Source organism: Phacochoerus africanus, chromosome 3, assembly GCF_016906955.1.
Source record: "Phacochoerus africanus isolate WHEZ1 chromosome 3, ROS_Pafr_v1, whole genome shotgun sequence".
NCBI lineage: Eukaryota > Metazoa > Chordata > Mammalia > Artiodactyla > Suidae > Phacochoerus > Phacochoerus africanus.
In genome coordinates this window covers 135,439,142-135,456,011 of record NC_062546.1, presented here as the reverse complement: position 1 = coordinate 135,456,011, position 16,870 = coordinate 135,439,142, and positions in this window count along the sequence as shown.

The following is a 16,870-nucleotide window of genomic DNA, read 5'->3' as shown; positions in this document are numbered from 1 at the left end:
CCAGCTCTAGCTGGAGAGTGTACTGTCCTCAGAAGGGGCTTAACTCTGTAGGATTCTTCCTCTGAACTTTTAGGGTCTGGTACCTTCTATCTCTGAGCCCACATTTATAGAGAGGTATCCTCTCCCTGAGGTTTTTATCTCTTTGCTACCTGCATGTTTTCTTGTTGCTTCTCCAGTCCTTCAATATCTGTTTAACCAATTCTCAGTTTAAAATTCTCTTCATTTCTATTTTTTGGATCAGTTTCTAACTGACATATCATCCTACGCCATTATGAGATTTTTGTATCTGCACACAAAAAGTAGATGATGCACACTCACTGTTGTACAAATGGGATGTCTCGGAGAGTGAGAGACTCTGGGAGGGAGTTTGGGAGTATTATGTTCCTTGTATTATCTCAGAGAAAAAGCATCATGTGCTTTTCATTCCTACTCTTACCATGATTGTCATTCTTTGTTCTCTGTCAATCTTTCTTTCTATGTGGTACACTCTAGGAAGAATTTGATCACATGGCAGCCTTTAGCCTGGCACATAGGCATTTATTAAATATTTGTTGATAAATCAAATAAGAAAATAGGGCATGGAAATGTTTTCATGTATTTTCATAAAAATGATGACAACTTCCTATATCTAATACTCAATAAGGCAGTCATAAAATATATGCCTATTTTACTATTTTCTTCTATGATTTGTTATTGAAGAAGTCATGAAATTTATAGTTCCTTTGTGACTAGAAAGATGTGTAATTTACAAATACAGCCAAATATATTTGTCATAACCTTTCCTGGATATTAATGAAAAGAAATGAAGTTTATGAACTTTTTGGAGCCAGATTAACGTTGAGAAAATTTGAAGCAAATATATAACCCATTCCTATTGAATAGAAATGTATTTAATAGAAAATTCAGATCCAGATGGAATGTCACTACATATTTTACAAAAGAATGAAATCTATATCCTGTTGGATATTGTAATTTACATATTATTTTAAAACAATAGTTTAGAAAGTGAGTTTTGCTGGAAATTTAAGTTTGAAGTTTAAGACTTTAGAATTTGTTAAATTTGCAAGAGTATGACTTGGAGAAAATTATGCTGTTGGTGATACCCAAGTTAAAAGCGCATTTTACATACGTGTGCAAAAGGCTGGCCCTAGAAGTTCCAGGTTGTTTTCTCATTTCATACAGAGAAGACAATTGCTACGAATCCTCTACTATCAGTACTTACCTAAATGAAAGAATAATTTAAATAGTTGTGTATATGAAGTATGTGTGTACATAAGCTATGTTTTTAAGCCTGTTATGTAACTAAATGAGGTAATGTGACAGAGTGATAGAAATTATCCAGGACTTGAATAGTAAATGAATTTCAAGCCATGATTCTGGAGTGAGGGACACTGGAGGAGACTGAGAAACCTACGAGCCTAAATATTCCTCAAATAGATAGGATATTTATAGGGAGTAAACACAAAGCATGAAAGAGTAAAGGCATCACTGCTATGGAGGAAATAGGCTAATAATTCCTCCCACTCATACTGTAAACTTAGGGATGGAGAGAAATACTGTCTTGCAGTGACAGTATTCACAGAACACAGCTTGTTTTCCTTGTCAACTCTTGGGCTGAGTATATGGGTTATTGAATCCTTTATCATTAGGACCTGGTCATAGAAAAGCAAAATGGTTGAAGAAACGGACATGGTGCCAAACAAACTTGTTCTACCAGTTATATAAAACATCACATGTTAACAAGTTCACATGGATAATTTATGAATATTTTAAGAATAAATTGCAAACCTTCACAAGGTTGTTATGGATAATGATGATAATTTCACCTTCAAAAATACATGTGTGTGTGTTCTTATGTAGTATCTTTTAAAGTCCCATGACATTATTTGTGGTACATCAATTGAGAATACTACTTTCAGCTCTCTGATTTGTGAAGACAAATAAAGCTCTTCCAAAATTTTAGAGTGAAGCATTATTGAGATTTTCTACATGGTACCAAAAACATAGGTAAGAATCTCTTCCTGCAAATCTGCATGTGTAGATGTGTTCTGAGAATGCCTCCTGCATTCCAGGCCATATTATGAAAGCCAACTAAACCATTGTGAGAGAAGAAACAACATAATCCATTTTTATACTTTTAAAAGAATCTCTAAGAGAAAAATGTACTGCTAATTGTGGCTTGGTGATTTTGTGTAGGAACAGAGTATTATAATCTATAGTCTTAAAACCATAAACTGTTAAGGCTGGAGCCAATCAAAAAACAATCAAAATCCTTTTGGCTCCCAACTTGCTATATGGTAGTCATTTAGTTTATGTTAAACATCTAGAGACAGAAGTTTCATCACTTTGAGGTGGTCTACACAGTAACAGCAGTTACTGGGACAAGTTTGACCTCGTGAGGTTAGAATATGGCTAAACTCGTCTATGTAAAGAGAATGCCATATCATATCACATTGGAGTCAGTATTTCCATGTGAAATGCCCATTTTTCTATTAATTATTCCTCTTACATGGTTTAAAGTTCCTTTCTCATCCTAGCCAATTGTTTCAGAAGTAGGTAAGCTTTCCATTTACCCACCTTTCTTCTTGCCTCCTATGTTTAAAGATGCACCCAGCAGTAATTTTGTAGTTGTGTATTTCAGTGTTTCCCAAAGTGGATTCTGTGGAACATTATTCTCATAAGCATACTGTATGAAAGAAATTTCAAAGGACAAATATATTCAAGAAAGTTTGCAAATCTTTGTGCTTCTAATTGTGACTCACAGTGAATATTATCATACTGAATGTTCTAAGAAGGCCTTGAGAAAAGAAATCTGTTTATCTTTCTATAGTTTAGTATTCCCCAAACATTTTCGATCCTAGAATCCCTTTTAAAGTTAACACCCACTAGCGTTTCTTTGAACCAACTGTTCCCTAAAAACGCATGTTGAGAAATGCTGTCCATAAAACTATTGAGATGTCAAATTATAGGAAGAGGTTGGAACAAATATTTGGTAAAGTAAACTTTCACTAATGGAAGATGTCATGTAATAATAAGAAAAATCAACATTATCACCATGGTATCATTGTTTTTTGGTTTTGCTCACCCTGGTTTTTCCAAAGCCTTCCCTTCTGTCTCACTATTTTGTCCCTTTTTGTCTTGGTCTGTGCATGAGAATTACAGCTTCATATGGAACCAAGTCAGAGAATATTTCTAAGAGCTCTATGGAACCTTAAAACATCATAAAAAAGACCAAAACTGTACTGTCCTTTTTAAAAGAAGGTCAATGAATTAAGGAGAATTAGCCAGAGTAAATATTGTGAACCTTTGTCCTCCTTCATTATACTTTAGAACAAGTGGTTATATGGCACCAACTCCTTGACAGACAAAAATATTATAACCAAAACCCTCTATGAATATTTAATAATTAAAGATAGTTAATCTCAAATGACGTTTACCAAAGAAGTTGCTAGAAACTTCCTTTCATTTGGATGGCAAACTAAGAGCAATGTAAGATCTTAGAAAGGTATCACAAGAAAAGAAAGAATCTTGGAGTTCCCATTGTGGCTCAGTGGTTAATGAATCCGACTAGGAACCATGAGGTTGCGGGTTCGATCTCTGGCCTCGCTCAGTGGGTTAAGGATCCGGTGTTGCCGTGAGCTGTGGTGTAGGTCACAGACGCAGCTCGGACCCCGCGTTGCTGTGGCTGTGGTATAGGCCAGTGGCTACAGCTCCGATTTGACTCCTAGCCTGGGAACCTCCATATGCCACAGGTGAGGCCCCAGAAAAGACAAAAAAAAAAAAAAGAAAGAATCTTGTTTACTTAAACTATATCTTACAGGTAAATGCCAGGAATTGTGGCTTTCCATTGATAGTTCTTTGCTATAATTTGGTGATATTTGCAACAAGGGTTTAATACTTTTGACTTGTGTTTTATTACTTAACAGTAATTTCACAGCTAACAACCAAAACTAAAGCGAAATCAAAGAATGGGCACAAATATGTTAGAATTTACAGAGAATCCAGTTCATTTATCTCTGACAAGGCAATATAAAACCCCTTTGTTAAAATAAATGGTCACTCTCAAATCAGGGTTTTCTGGATTGTTTGATTAGACAATATTTTAAAAATTAAGAGAAAACATTACTATAATAATATGATGGTTTCATTGACTAGAAAATAAGATATCCTTTTAAAAATTTCCTCTTTTTCAGAACATTATCCAATACGCTCCATAATGGTAATTACTATATTTCTAAATTGAGAAAACTGGTAGAAAATAAAATCTCCTTTACTGGCAGTCAGTAAATGTTAAAAAAAAAGGCAAAATAAAAAAAGCCCTGAAAGCAGAAACAGCAGGATTCCTCAGAATGTAGAATTGAGAAAAGGGAATTGACTGAGAAGTTGCCCAACAATAATAATTTATGAAGTGTTTTATATGTACATATCACACACACACACACGAGAATCATCTTCAAGAATGTATATTGAAATTTGATAGCAGAAAACCCGTGAATGGGGTCTTCATTTGTTTTATGGTCTCTAAAATTGGAATTTATAAGAAATGAATTCATATAAAATACTAAGAAAGCAGATGAAACTATCTCTGCTTTATTTCAATTTTATGACTGAAACTAGCATAAAAATTAAAAGATGTTATTATGCTGATAGACATACAATAAATCATGTGATGAGTATTTTTAGATTGAGGAATATTTCTATAAATTTATCTAATCATAAACACCATCTCATTAGAGCTACCACCTTCCTGTCTTAGGGAGACATAGTATGGAATTTTTTTTTTTCGCTTTTTTTTTTTTTAGGGCCACACCTGAGGCATATGGAGGGTCCCAGGCTAGGGGTCGAAATAGAGCTGTAGCTGCTGGCCTACACCAGAGCCATAGCAATGCTGGATCCAAGCTGGGTCTGTGACCTATACCTCAGCTCAAGGCAACGCCGGATCCTTAACCCACTGAGCAAGGCCAGGGATCAAACCTGCATCCTCAGGGATGCTAGTCAGATTCCTTAACTGCTGAGCCACCACAGGAACTTGAGACATGGTATGAAATTTTGAATTCCAGTTTTGCCACTTATACGCTGTGTGATCATAGGCAAGTCATACACCCCTCTGAGCCTCAACCGGTGTTATCTGTATGTAAAATAGGCATAACAATGCCTTCTGCACTGTACTGGTGTCATGGTTAATATGAGATTCCAGAGTCTTTTTCCTTTAATAAATGTTATATATATTCTTTCCTCTCCTCCCCTACTTCTTCCTCCTCCTTCTTGTCTTCTCATACCCTTGATTTTTCCTTCTCTGTTATCATCTTATTATTAAATTCTCTTCTACTGCTACCCCATGGAGAATTACCATGTGATTTTAATTCTCCCTTGACTCCGACTTCATTAGATTAAAGGCAAATTTGGCAAAATGCAGTGGCCAAAAATAGACATATCTTGATAAGTTAATGGAAAGGAAACAGGGAAGAGAACTGTGGTACCTCAGTTTCTCAGCCTTTCTCCTTTCATTAGTTCCACCTTTAAGATATCTCTAATAATGCAGTGAAATGATTCTGAAGGAGCCTTTCAGAGGAGCAGGCTTGAAGATAATGATGGAAAGTATGTCTCTGTTTGCCTAGACTTTCTACCAGCAGAACTATATACATAGTACTCAGAGGAGGGGTTGTGGGCAGGGGATGTTGAGGAAGGAGTTAAGAATTTAGTAGCAAAAGTTGAAGAAATGAGGATTCTGACATTTAAGAATTTCTTTTATAATTTTTAAATGTCAGAGAGAATTGGAGTGGCTGTTAAGTCTGAGATCTTAGCACAAAGTTAAGTCAGTTTTATTTTGCTAAAATTGGCTTGTTTATTTCTAGCATGTAAGCATCACGTGCCAAAGTGACCATTTTTTCCCCTCATCTTTAACTAGTCTATCACTGGTTTTAAGACCAAGGGCCACGATTTCAAAGACAGAGCACTAAAAACAAAAGCAGATTCACTTTGTTGGCTGTAGGGTTTTTTCTCTATTAGGACAATAAAACAAGAAAGAAGCTAACATGTTTGACATGTTTCATAGCCAAATGGTTTTATTATTGAGAGTGTTATCAATAAGCAGCATTAGTGCATCTAGTCAGAGATCTCCCACAGTCACCTTTATAGTAATATTGGTATTTAGATTTAGATTTTCTATAGTGGTCAATTAGGTTGTAAAATGGTGTTTTTTCAAAAGTAAACCCAAAGAAGAAAATCCAGTAAGTTACATATTCACTTAATTTGCTATCAATGCAAGGCAAGAAATTTCTAAAATTTGTAATAAATAGCAAGTTACTTAGCATATGACTTGCTGGTAGGCGGGAAGAAATTCTGTCTGTATAACTGATTCTGCTCTTAAAATTTCTTCTGTGATCTTGTATGTATACAAAGAGTTTTGGAATGATTAGTTCCCCATATTTAAGGCTTGGTTCAAAGACCATATTCTTAATGAAATTTTCCAAGACTGCCTCAGGTGGGAGCATTTTCTCCCTGCTCTGAATTTCCAAAATGTTTTATCTATACTTCTCATGCATTTCCTATTAGTTTCTGCTGTATGCTGTCATTACTTCCATACAATTTGAATTTTTCCTATGTAAGTGTTGGTCCAGGAAAAGAGGGCATTTGTGTTGTTCACTTCTATATTCACCACACTGCTTTACCAAAAAATAAACATTCAGATTTATTACAATATATAAATGAATGAATGACTCGCCACTTGAGGTCTATCACTTTGGAATTAACTGCCAAAGTGAGACGTATACACTCCTACGCCTGCACATTTGACAGTTTTTCCATAAACAGACATTTCAGAGTCGAGTGATCCCAGAGATTCCTGTTTTCCACTCTTTGTTCATATTTCACTCATTAAGATGTTGAAGCTCAGAGAAACTGAATATTGAAAGCAAGATAAATAGTATGTCTAAGAACACATAGTGAAAGTGTTTTGGAACTAGAAGAAAACTTAGAGATTATATCGTTTGATACCTTCATTATTTTCTGAACTGTTTCTATTTATATATATGTATGTATATATGTCTGTATGCACACATGCATATATGTTTGTGTTTATTATTTTAAATAAATAACAAGCCCCAGGAAAGTGACTAGTAAAGGTCATGTCAAGAACTATTGGTAGAGCCTAGTCTAGAATATTGTTCTCCTGGTCACACATTATATACATCCTGGAAAGGTATTGTTTCTCTGATGCATGGACCCCCTAGTTACTTCTCCACTGGGCTCAAACAAAAGAGGTCACAGATGTTATATGGGAACTGGAGCTGTGTAAGAATGCCCCATATAAATAGGCCTCAAAGACTCAGGTGAGATAACATGGCTCTCCAAGATGGTAAAACAATTTAAAATTCAATGGCCTACCTTTTACCTTTATGTTAGTATCTCACTTTCCTCTTTTTTTCAAAGAACCTTTCTAGATGTCATTGCATTTGATCCTTACAACTGTGAGGAAGACTTGAATTCTCATATTCATCTCTCACTTTTAATAAGAAAGGGACAAGGGCATGTTTAAAGTTATAAGCTGAATTGGAGATCAAACCAGAATTTGAATCTAAATGTTTAAAATCATAGCCTATTGTCCTTTTCACTTTCTGTTGTTGTCTCCACATGTATGTGAATGAATGTATAAAATGAGGAATGATTATGTTTCTATAGACATGCTAACAGTTATCCTAATGAATACTTTTTAATTAAGGAAATCAAAATAATTTGTGAACGTGCAGCATGAAGATGCCAGTGGCCGTAAAGTTAGAGAAGGCCCCTTTGTATTATATTCTTTATCCAAGAAGAGACTCAAACTTAAACATTCAGCCTATATTTTTTTAGTGATCCTGTTTTTATGTTATTTTTTTTTTAGTATCTCAATAGCTTTTTATGTAACAAAATCAAAGACAGAAATATATATACTGTGTGGAGAGCTAGATAAGCATGGCTGAGTTTATGATATTGTCCCAAATCCTTTTATGCACATATAAACATATATCTAAACATATCATATAGGGATATTTTAAAATTTAACCATATGTGTATTATTCTATAACTAGCTTTTTAACTTCATACTATGATTTGTATAATGTATTTAACCATTCTCCTATTAACGGATATTTAGGTTGTTGGGTTTTTTTCCTTTTATATACTGATATGTAATGAACATTCTATCCCTTACAACTTCATAAACCTGTGATTATTTCCTTATGATAAAATATTAACTGTAGAATTGCTGGGTATTGCACTTTGTGTCTTCCAATAGCATACTCTAAGAAAAATATTATATCTAAGAGGTATGTTAGGAAGTGCTCACGGGTCAATGGCTGTGGAATGGGAGGGAAGGAAGCAGGACTAGTGAGAAGCTGGCTGCCATCCAGTGTTAAGAAAACCTCAGCTGATCCTCCAGGGAAATTTTAAGCTGGAATGGCCCATGGAATGGCTTGAGTTGTCTTGTGCTGGAGTGAGATAGATGATCCTTAAATTAATTGGTCACTGGATGCAGGCTGTCCAAGGAAGGAGGTTGGCCTGCTCTTGAACAAGGTGGCTCTCTTCAGACTCCTGAACACTGTTGACAGGTGAGGGCTGTCTGCCAGCAGCACTCCCAGCAGCTCTCCCAGTAGCTAGGGGAATGAATTCCTGAAAAGGGGTTTTGGGCAGTGCATCACTGCACTGGGTCAAAGCAATGGATGTGATATAAGTTGATACATTGATTGATTGATTGGCCACAACCATGGCATATGGATATTCCCTGGGCCAGGGATTGAAACCAAGGTGCAGCTGCAACCTATGCCACAGCTGCAGCAATACTGGCTCATTTTAACTCACTGTGCCAGTTTGGGGATTAAACCTGTGCCACAGCAAAGACAGTGCTGGATCCTTAACCTGTTGCACCACAGTGGAAACTCAAATTGATACATCTAGAAGTTGATAAATTGTATCACATACTATCCATAAAATTTGCTGAAATATGCTAATTCTATCAGCAGTGTGTGAGAATGCTTGTTACCCCAAATCCTTAACAACGCTAAGAACTATCAATCTTTATAATATTTGCCAACCTGATAGACAAAAATCCTTACTGTTGTTTTAATTTGCATTCATTTATTAGAGAGATTAATATCTTTCATATATTTAAAGGGCATGCATATTTCTTCTTCAGTAACTTGCCTGTTTATGACACTTCTGCCTTTTTCTATTGTGCTGATCTTTATACAGCAAGGATATTAACCATTTATTAGCTACATATATTGCTTTTATTTTTCTGAGTTTGCAATTTGCTTTTTAATATTATTTATGTCTCCTTCTGTGTGGTCTTTTGTATGGTTAAATCTGTAGATCTTTCCTTAATTTCTACCCTTTGTGGTAAAAAGGTCCTTTCTAATCCAAGAATATAAATGTATCTTCATATATGCTTCTAATACCTTATGGTATATTAAATGCACATTAAATTTATATTTATAAATATGTATAACATGATACTACAATTGAAGTTGTGTTAAGGTGCCAGAACACAATAGATACCTGCTAAGGTATCTAGAGGGACCAGAACATGATGCAACCATCACAATTTTATATTGCGGTGGTTGCAAGACTCTTCAACCTCTCAACTACATAAGGGATTGATAAGGGTCAGGAGTTGCTGGTTAAAGGAATTGATATTCTTGAGATAAAGCTCCTGGGGTCCAATGGATATCACTATATTGTCAGGAGAAGCGGTGGCATAGGCGGATCTCCTTTCACTTTAAGGAGACCACTTAGCAAGTTCTGTGTGACCTTTAAAGTTTCAGGACATGATGGATAGGTGTCTGATACATAATGGAGAACTTATGGGAAAAGTGACTAGCTTACTAGGTTCTTTGATGTTAGAATGAAGGGCAGATTGCTGCTCATTGGCTGATTTGCATTCCCTAAATTTCTCAGAACAGAGATTCCTGAGTGTTTCCTATGGTCAGAAGTTCCTCCACTATTCCCCTCAGCACAAAAGCACACCTTGTGGGGTCAGCTTAGGTCTTGTTCCTAAGGGTCACCAATGGGGGGAAATAGATATCAGCAGACTTCAGATCATATTTAAAGTGAAAACGAGGCAAGACAAAGTGAGTTTATAATTGTCCTGCTTTTTCAACATAACAGAGTAGTGTGAGAAAAGGATCTAACTTTTTTTCTCAAATGTTCCCAATTCTTGCAATATTATTTGTAAAACAATGCACCCTTTCATTCTTGGATCTGAAATGTCATCATTTTTTATGTAATAAATTTAAGTATCTACTTGCTCCTGTAATCCACATTGTCCCAAGAATATAATCGCTATTCTGCCTTGTGATATTCTTTTAGTAAAATGAGTTTATAAAATATTTCAATATCTGATTAAAGAAATCTATCATTTTCTTCTAAATGTTTCTTGTCTATACTTTAGCATTTCTCTTTTTTCCAAATGAACAAAATAAATTTTAACTTGAGCAGCCTCCCAAACTGTAGATACTTTATTGGAATAAATTTATAGAATAATTTTTGGGGGAGATTTAACATTTTATAAAATTTAGACTGCCTACCATATACTTGATATGTCTTCTTTTATGTTCCTTAATAACTTTTTACAGCTTTCTTCCTATATATCTGTGCAATTTTTTCTTTTTTTCCTTTTTTTAATGGCTGCCCCTGTGGCAAATGGAAGTTCCCAGGCCAGAGATTGAATTCAAGCCACAGCTGCATCAGCACTGGATCCTTTAACCCACTGTGCTGGACCAGGGATCGAACCTGGGCCTCCATAGTGAGCCAAGCCACTGCAGTCAGATTCTTAACCCACTGCACCATGGCAGGAACTCCAGTCTGTGCAATTCTTATATCCAGTTCTCAATATCTTGTATTTTAATTGTTATGGTGAATTTATCATTAATTAATTAATCAATTGCAAACTCCATATGTATATGTACATACATATATATATATAATTGTTATGTGTATACTGATAAATGCTTAACAGGCAACTCTCTGGAAGAATGAAAAAATCCCCAATTTTTAGAATTTGATTATTTTCATGGTGTAAATATTTCTGCCATGGTCATTTTAAGCTATCGGCATCAATGCCATCAGATGTGGCATTAGGAAACTATGTGAATTTACTCTTGTGAAGTTTTATAAATTTATTCCAGTACGTTACCATTGCTTACATCTTTTCTAGTCAATATTTTTTAAATGATACAATTACCTATTTGTAAAGTTCAAAATAAACTTTATAAGTAAGAATTTGGGATCTAAGAATTAGAATCTAAGAACCTGGGAATTAATATTTAGAAAAAAATCAAGATATGTTATACTTAAATATATTTTTCCTTGATTCCTCACCACTCTTTCTGTTCTACATTAGTTGTGGGGATGTTTATAATAATTTATCTTGGTCCCCCTGTTAGGGGCTCTTGATCTTGTGGTTTTCTCTCCCTTTGGTGCTTAGTTTACAGTTGGACTTGCAGATGAGTGTGAAGTGAGTCCACCAGACCCAACATGCTTAAAGTCTTCACTCAACTGTGCAAATTCTCTGTGCCAAGTAGACTTTGCGAGAAGTCACTTAAGGCACTGGGTTCTTGTGAAATTCTCAAAGCTTCTTAAATATGTTCTTTTTTTTTTTTTTTTTTTTAAATTTTCCCACTGTACAGCAAGGGGGTCAGATTATCCTTACATGTATACATTACAATTACATTTTTCCCCCAGCCTTTCTTCTGTTGCAACATGAGTATCTAGACAAAGTTCTCAATGCTATTCAGCAGGATCTCCTTGTAAATCTATTCTAAGTTGTGTCTGATAAGCCCAAGCTCCCGATCCCTCCCACTCCCTCCCCCTCCCATCAGGCAGCCACAAGTCTCTTCTCCAAGTCCATGATTTTCTTTTCTAAGGAGATGTTCATTTGTGCTGGATATTAGATTCCAGTTATAAGTGATATCATATGTTCTTTGTTGGAGCTGTTCCCCAATGTTCCTCCAGCATCTGCTGGTTGAATTTTATAGGTGTTTGCATCAGTTAAAAGTGGAACTCACAGTTAGAAGATTAGGAATACTGTGGAAATTAAGCAGAGTTCTGAACCTTTTGGTTTTAACTCATTTTTGTTATGATAACTCAAATTTACCTGTTATGATGCTAGCCTCATTCTCTATGTTTCAATCAAAAGCCATCAATATTTACTTACATTAAATGACACCTATGGATAAATGCTGCCTCCAGTTGCTTTGAGTTCAACTAAATTTGACTCCTCCATCATCTTTCTCCACTACCTTTTTTTGCTATCCCAAACTGAGGTTACAGCATCTTTCCAAATATGACCACATGCTTGAGAAAGTTTTTTGTTTGTTTAGAGAATGCTTCACTTAATTTTGAGGTAGGTCCTTTCTTTGCCAGTCTTAGGGGTTTTCTAGGGCTGCCATAACAAACTACCAACAGAAATGTATTGCTTCACTGTTCTGCAGACTAAGTGTCCAAGATCAAGGTGTCTTATTTCTAGATACCAGTCACTTTCTGAAGTATTAAGTGTTGGGCTTCAACATAAACATTTTGGAGACAAACAATTTAACCTATAGTACTGGGGTTGAAATTCAAACTATTGTCTATTAATTGGTATTTACTTAATCTGCCTCTTTGATGACACCTAAGCTGGTTTGCTATCTTTAAATCTATCTTTTTTGGAGTTCCCTTCGTGATGCAGTGGAGATGAATCCAACTAGGGACTGTGGGGTTGCAGGATCTATCCCTGGCCTCGCTCAGTGGGTTGGGGATCTGGTGTTGCCATGAGCTGTGGTGTAGGTCGCAGACATGGCTTGGATCTGGTGTTGCTGTGGCTCTGGTGTAGGCTGGCAGCAACAGCTCCAATTGGACCCCTAGCCTGGGAATCTCCATATGCTGTGCAGGTGCAGCCCTAAAAAGACAATAAATAAACAAACAAACAAACAAACTTTTATTTCCATACTTCCTTGGACTTTTCAATAGGATTTGGGGAAAAGGGGAAGATAAACATATAAACTTGAATTGATATCTTTTTATTGAAGTCTTTTGATGTTTTTCCAATGCCTGTGTGGAAAAAAAGAGGAGAGAGAACATATCATTAGTGATTGCTATAGTGTACTAATCTATCCTAATCTCAAAGGGTATGAGGTGTGAGTTTCCCTGTGCATGAATCCTCAGTGAAGAATAAAATGGAAATGCTATCACATTTCGTACTCATTTGAATTGCTCCAAAATGTTTATAGTCTACATTTTAAAATTAATTAAATTTAAATAAAAAGAAACATTAATACTATTTTTGAATTAAACATGATATACAAAGAGAATATTCATGAATTTTCTGAGATCATTATCAGAATATTACAGTAATACTTTTCCTGGGTACATATATATTTAAAATGTTTATGCCTAACTGTGTTTATTTTAATCTTATTTTCTAGTCATATCAAGGCATGAGTCTTTATAAACTACACAAGCATTGTTATCAAGGATGGTTAAAAATGGGTCTTAAGTTTTCATATTGTAAGAAGATTTTCTGTGAATGTATTCCATTCTTCTCTGGACACCTCAGCCTATACAACCTATACAACTGCTTCCTTTAATTAAAATGAGAAAATATATTACTTATAAAGGTTAGTCTTTAGCAAAGCCACATATAAAATCTATAATCCCTATAATGGGAGATGCATTATAAAATGATAAATTGATAAATACATGGTATAATTATTTGTTCCCTGTAGCTATCTATCATTTATCAATGGCAAAAAAATACAAAGGAATTATGATGTCTCTCTTTAATAAAAAGAAAACCATGAATTATATAACTTAGGAGATCTTACAGTTTAAAAAAGTTTTTGAAGTTAAAATTCTCCAGAGGTCTTTCCCCCTTGTCATAATCTTTTCCCTTCTATTCATAATAATTAACAGACTCCTTCTGGATAATATCTCCACTTATTTATTTCAGAAAAGCCAAATTATTGAAAGAAAAATAGTTTTTAATGACATAGACTTTGTTTTGTATTTGTCCAAGGGTGCTTTGGTCATACATTGGAAAAATGAGAATAATTGTATTATAAGATAAACTTTAGATACAAAAAAGTATTTCCTGAAGGGGAAGAAAAAGAAATATGAGCTGCTTACTCTGTGAGCTTTCCAAATCCTTTAATCTCTTTAAATTATTTTGATGCTGTTAATTTAAAGATTAGTGTTTTGTTGTTATGGCAAGCATGCCACAATTTGCCCTTCCCTATCTGTGCTGTTTGACAGTTGTTAGGACTCTGGAATCAGGATTTCCTTTCATTCCGCCTGAAGTACAGTTGGGTATTTCTACTTAATATTACATTTTTACTCAAGTGAAATTTTCACATTTCTACTCATAAAATAGATATTTCCTGAGGTGGGGAAGGAGGAATATGGTGACTGAGGGAATCAACCTTAATGGGCTACTGTGCTCACATGTATTTGATCATATGAATGGATGAAAATATTCTATGCCTCCATAGCCTTGTTTATGGGTTTCATCTTAAATGAAAGAGACACAGTCATGTAGAGTGCTATATTTAGAAGACTACTCACACTCAAAGCATTTTCAAGATGTTTCAGAGGATCTAATATGTATTTCATTTTAACTCTTTTTAAAATAAAGCATCAAGGTGCTACTCCACTTTAGTAGACTGTTGGCTTAAGTTTCTTTTTCTTTTTTTTTTTTTTGATCACACCCATGGCATGTGGAAGTTTTGGGCCAGATTGAGCCTGCACCAGAGCAGCAACCCAAGCTTCTTCAGTGAAAACAATGGATCTTTAATCCACTGTGCCACAAGGGAACTCTAACCCCCACTTTTTAAGGCAGGTTTAAAAATTCTTAAGTCTTCAAGTTTGGTCCTAGGGAACATATAAAACTAGGTTGAAAAGTTCCCCAATGGTCTAGTGATTAAGGATCTGGCATTGTCACTACTGTGGCTCAGGTCTGATCCCTGGCCGAGGAACGTTTACATGCCTTAGGCACAGCCAAAAAACAAAACAAAACAAAACAAAATAACTAGGTTGAATCCATCCTTACTCTAATGTGTCCTGCTTCTCTGCAATGAGAAACTGAATAATAAAAATAACATTAACATACTTACTGTCAGATACATTTCTCTATTTCTCATAACCCTTAACTACTCTATTAAGGTAAATTATTTTAATTACTTTTATAAAGTAGAAAAATGGACTTACAGAATAATGGTAGTGCCACAATTGGAAAACAAGGGTGATTATTTTACTCAAAAATTATACTGATCCAACTCATGTAGTTGTCTCAAAGCATCAGAAAGCCTGTACTGATTCCATGGCTTATAGTGACTGGTGCATATGAAGTCACAATAATTAGGGTGAAACACAGCTGAGGTGAATCACAATTCTCAACTTTCCTTTGGCTCTACCCAGGAGCTTCAGCCAAACAATTATAACCAAAGAAATGAATGAAAATATCTCTATATAAGTTATATAACCCACTGCTCAGTGTCTTCCCAACCAGGGTGCCCTGGAAATACCTCAGATGAATAGCAGACATGCTAAGATTCATAGATGAGGAATATCTGAGTTCTTGAAGTAGTGTATCTACATCCTGCCTCAAGATGCTTACCTCATCCCAGCCATTCTGCCATGCTTGTAACCATAGGAATCCTCTGCATTTCAAGAACATCCTTGTCTAGCTGCTCCAGTTCTGTCTTCTGCCACACTACATTTTGCACAGCAATATTGAGATACTAGCATTTCCAGGACATACCATGTTCTTCTAAACCATTGTCTTTTATCAAGTTGACCTCTCTGTTCGAGATGTTTATACCACTGCTATGTTCTTACTTAACTCAATTTGTCTATTTGGAGTGTCAGACAAAGATAGTTGTCTCTGTGGCTTCTTCTGTAAGTCCCCAGATAATACAAAAGCAATCCTTCTAGGCTCCTGCACACTTCGTATTTATAAAAGCAATTATTCAAATTAAAATGGTTTGTTTTGATCTTTCATGACTATCTTCTCATCATTCCCTTAAACGCATTCTGAAAGAAACAATACTCTCCCTGCCTAAATTGGTGATTGCATCAGAGTAGACCTTCACTAAAATTTATTTAATTAATTGTTTGATAACTAATCTAGAATATAAGGTTACAGTTTCCTCTTCTTTTTAGCTTTCTTTTGGCAAAGAAACCAATATTTATGCCATCCATGTAATTATTAGCAATGAAAATACATTCTCAGGATTTGTGCTACTGTGTACATAAAAAGAGTATGTATAGTATCAAGTTCTATTTGACAAGAAAATTAAGAAAACAGCTTTAAGAATCATTCTTTACTAAAAAAATTTAAAAGTAACAAATTCTGTATTTTAAAAAATTGTATTGGTTCCATATTTTGTTTCAGTGCTCCTTTAATTTAAGCACTTGAGTTAAATAGTAATGAGTGTAAAGCCAATGGACAGAATCTTTCCCCTTTTTATTCAATAGTAGAACCTACCAAGGGGAATTACTAAAGAGCTAAGCTATTTTTCATGAATTCCCATCAAAGGGGCTTTTGTATGCTACTTTCAATTAAAGTTCTAGAATTTATATACAGGAAAGCTGATGTGTTCTTTTGTTTATTTTTTGCGTAAGTTAAAACTTGAATTTGTTTAAAATATCACAATCACAATGAAATATTAAGAATATATCTAAAAGTGTTATCACTCAGGGAGTATATCAGATACTTGTACCTCCAACATAAATATTTTCCTGAAATGTCTTGGGATAATATAGCACTTGAAGAATTATTTCATAATAGTTAATTATATAGCGTTTTTTCATTGTACATAAACTTTTCCACTATTTTTCAAAGATATGTAAGATTTAATAA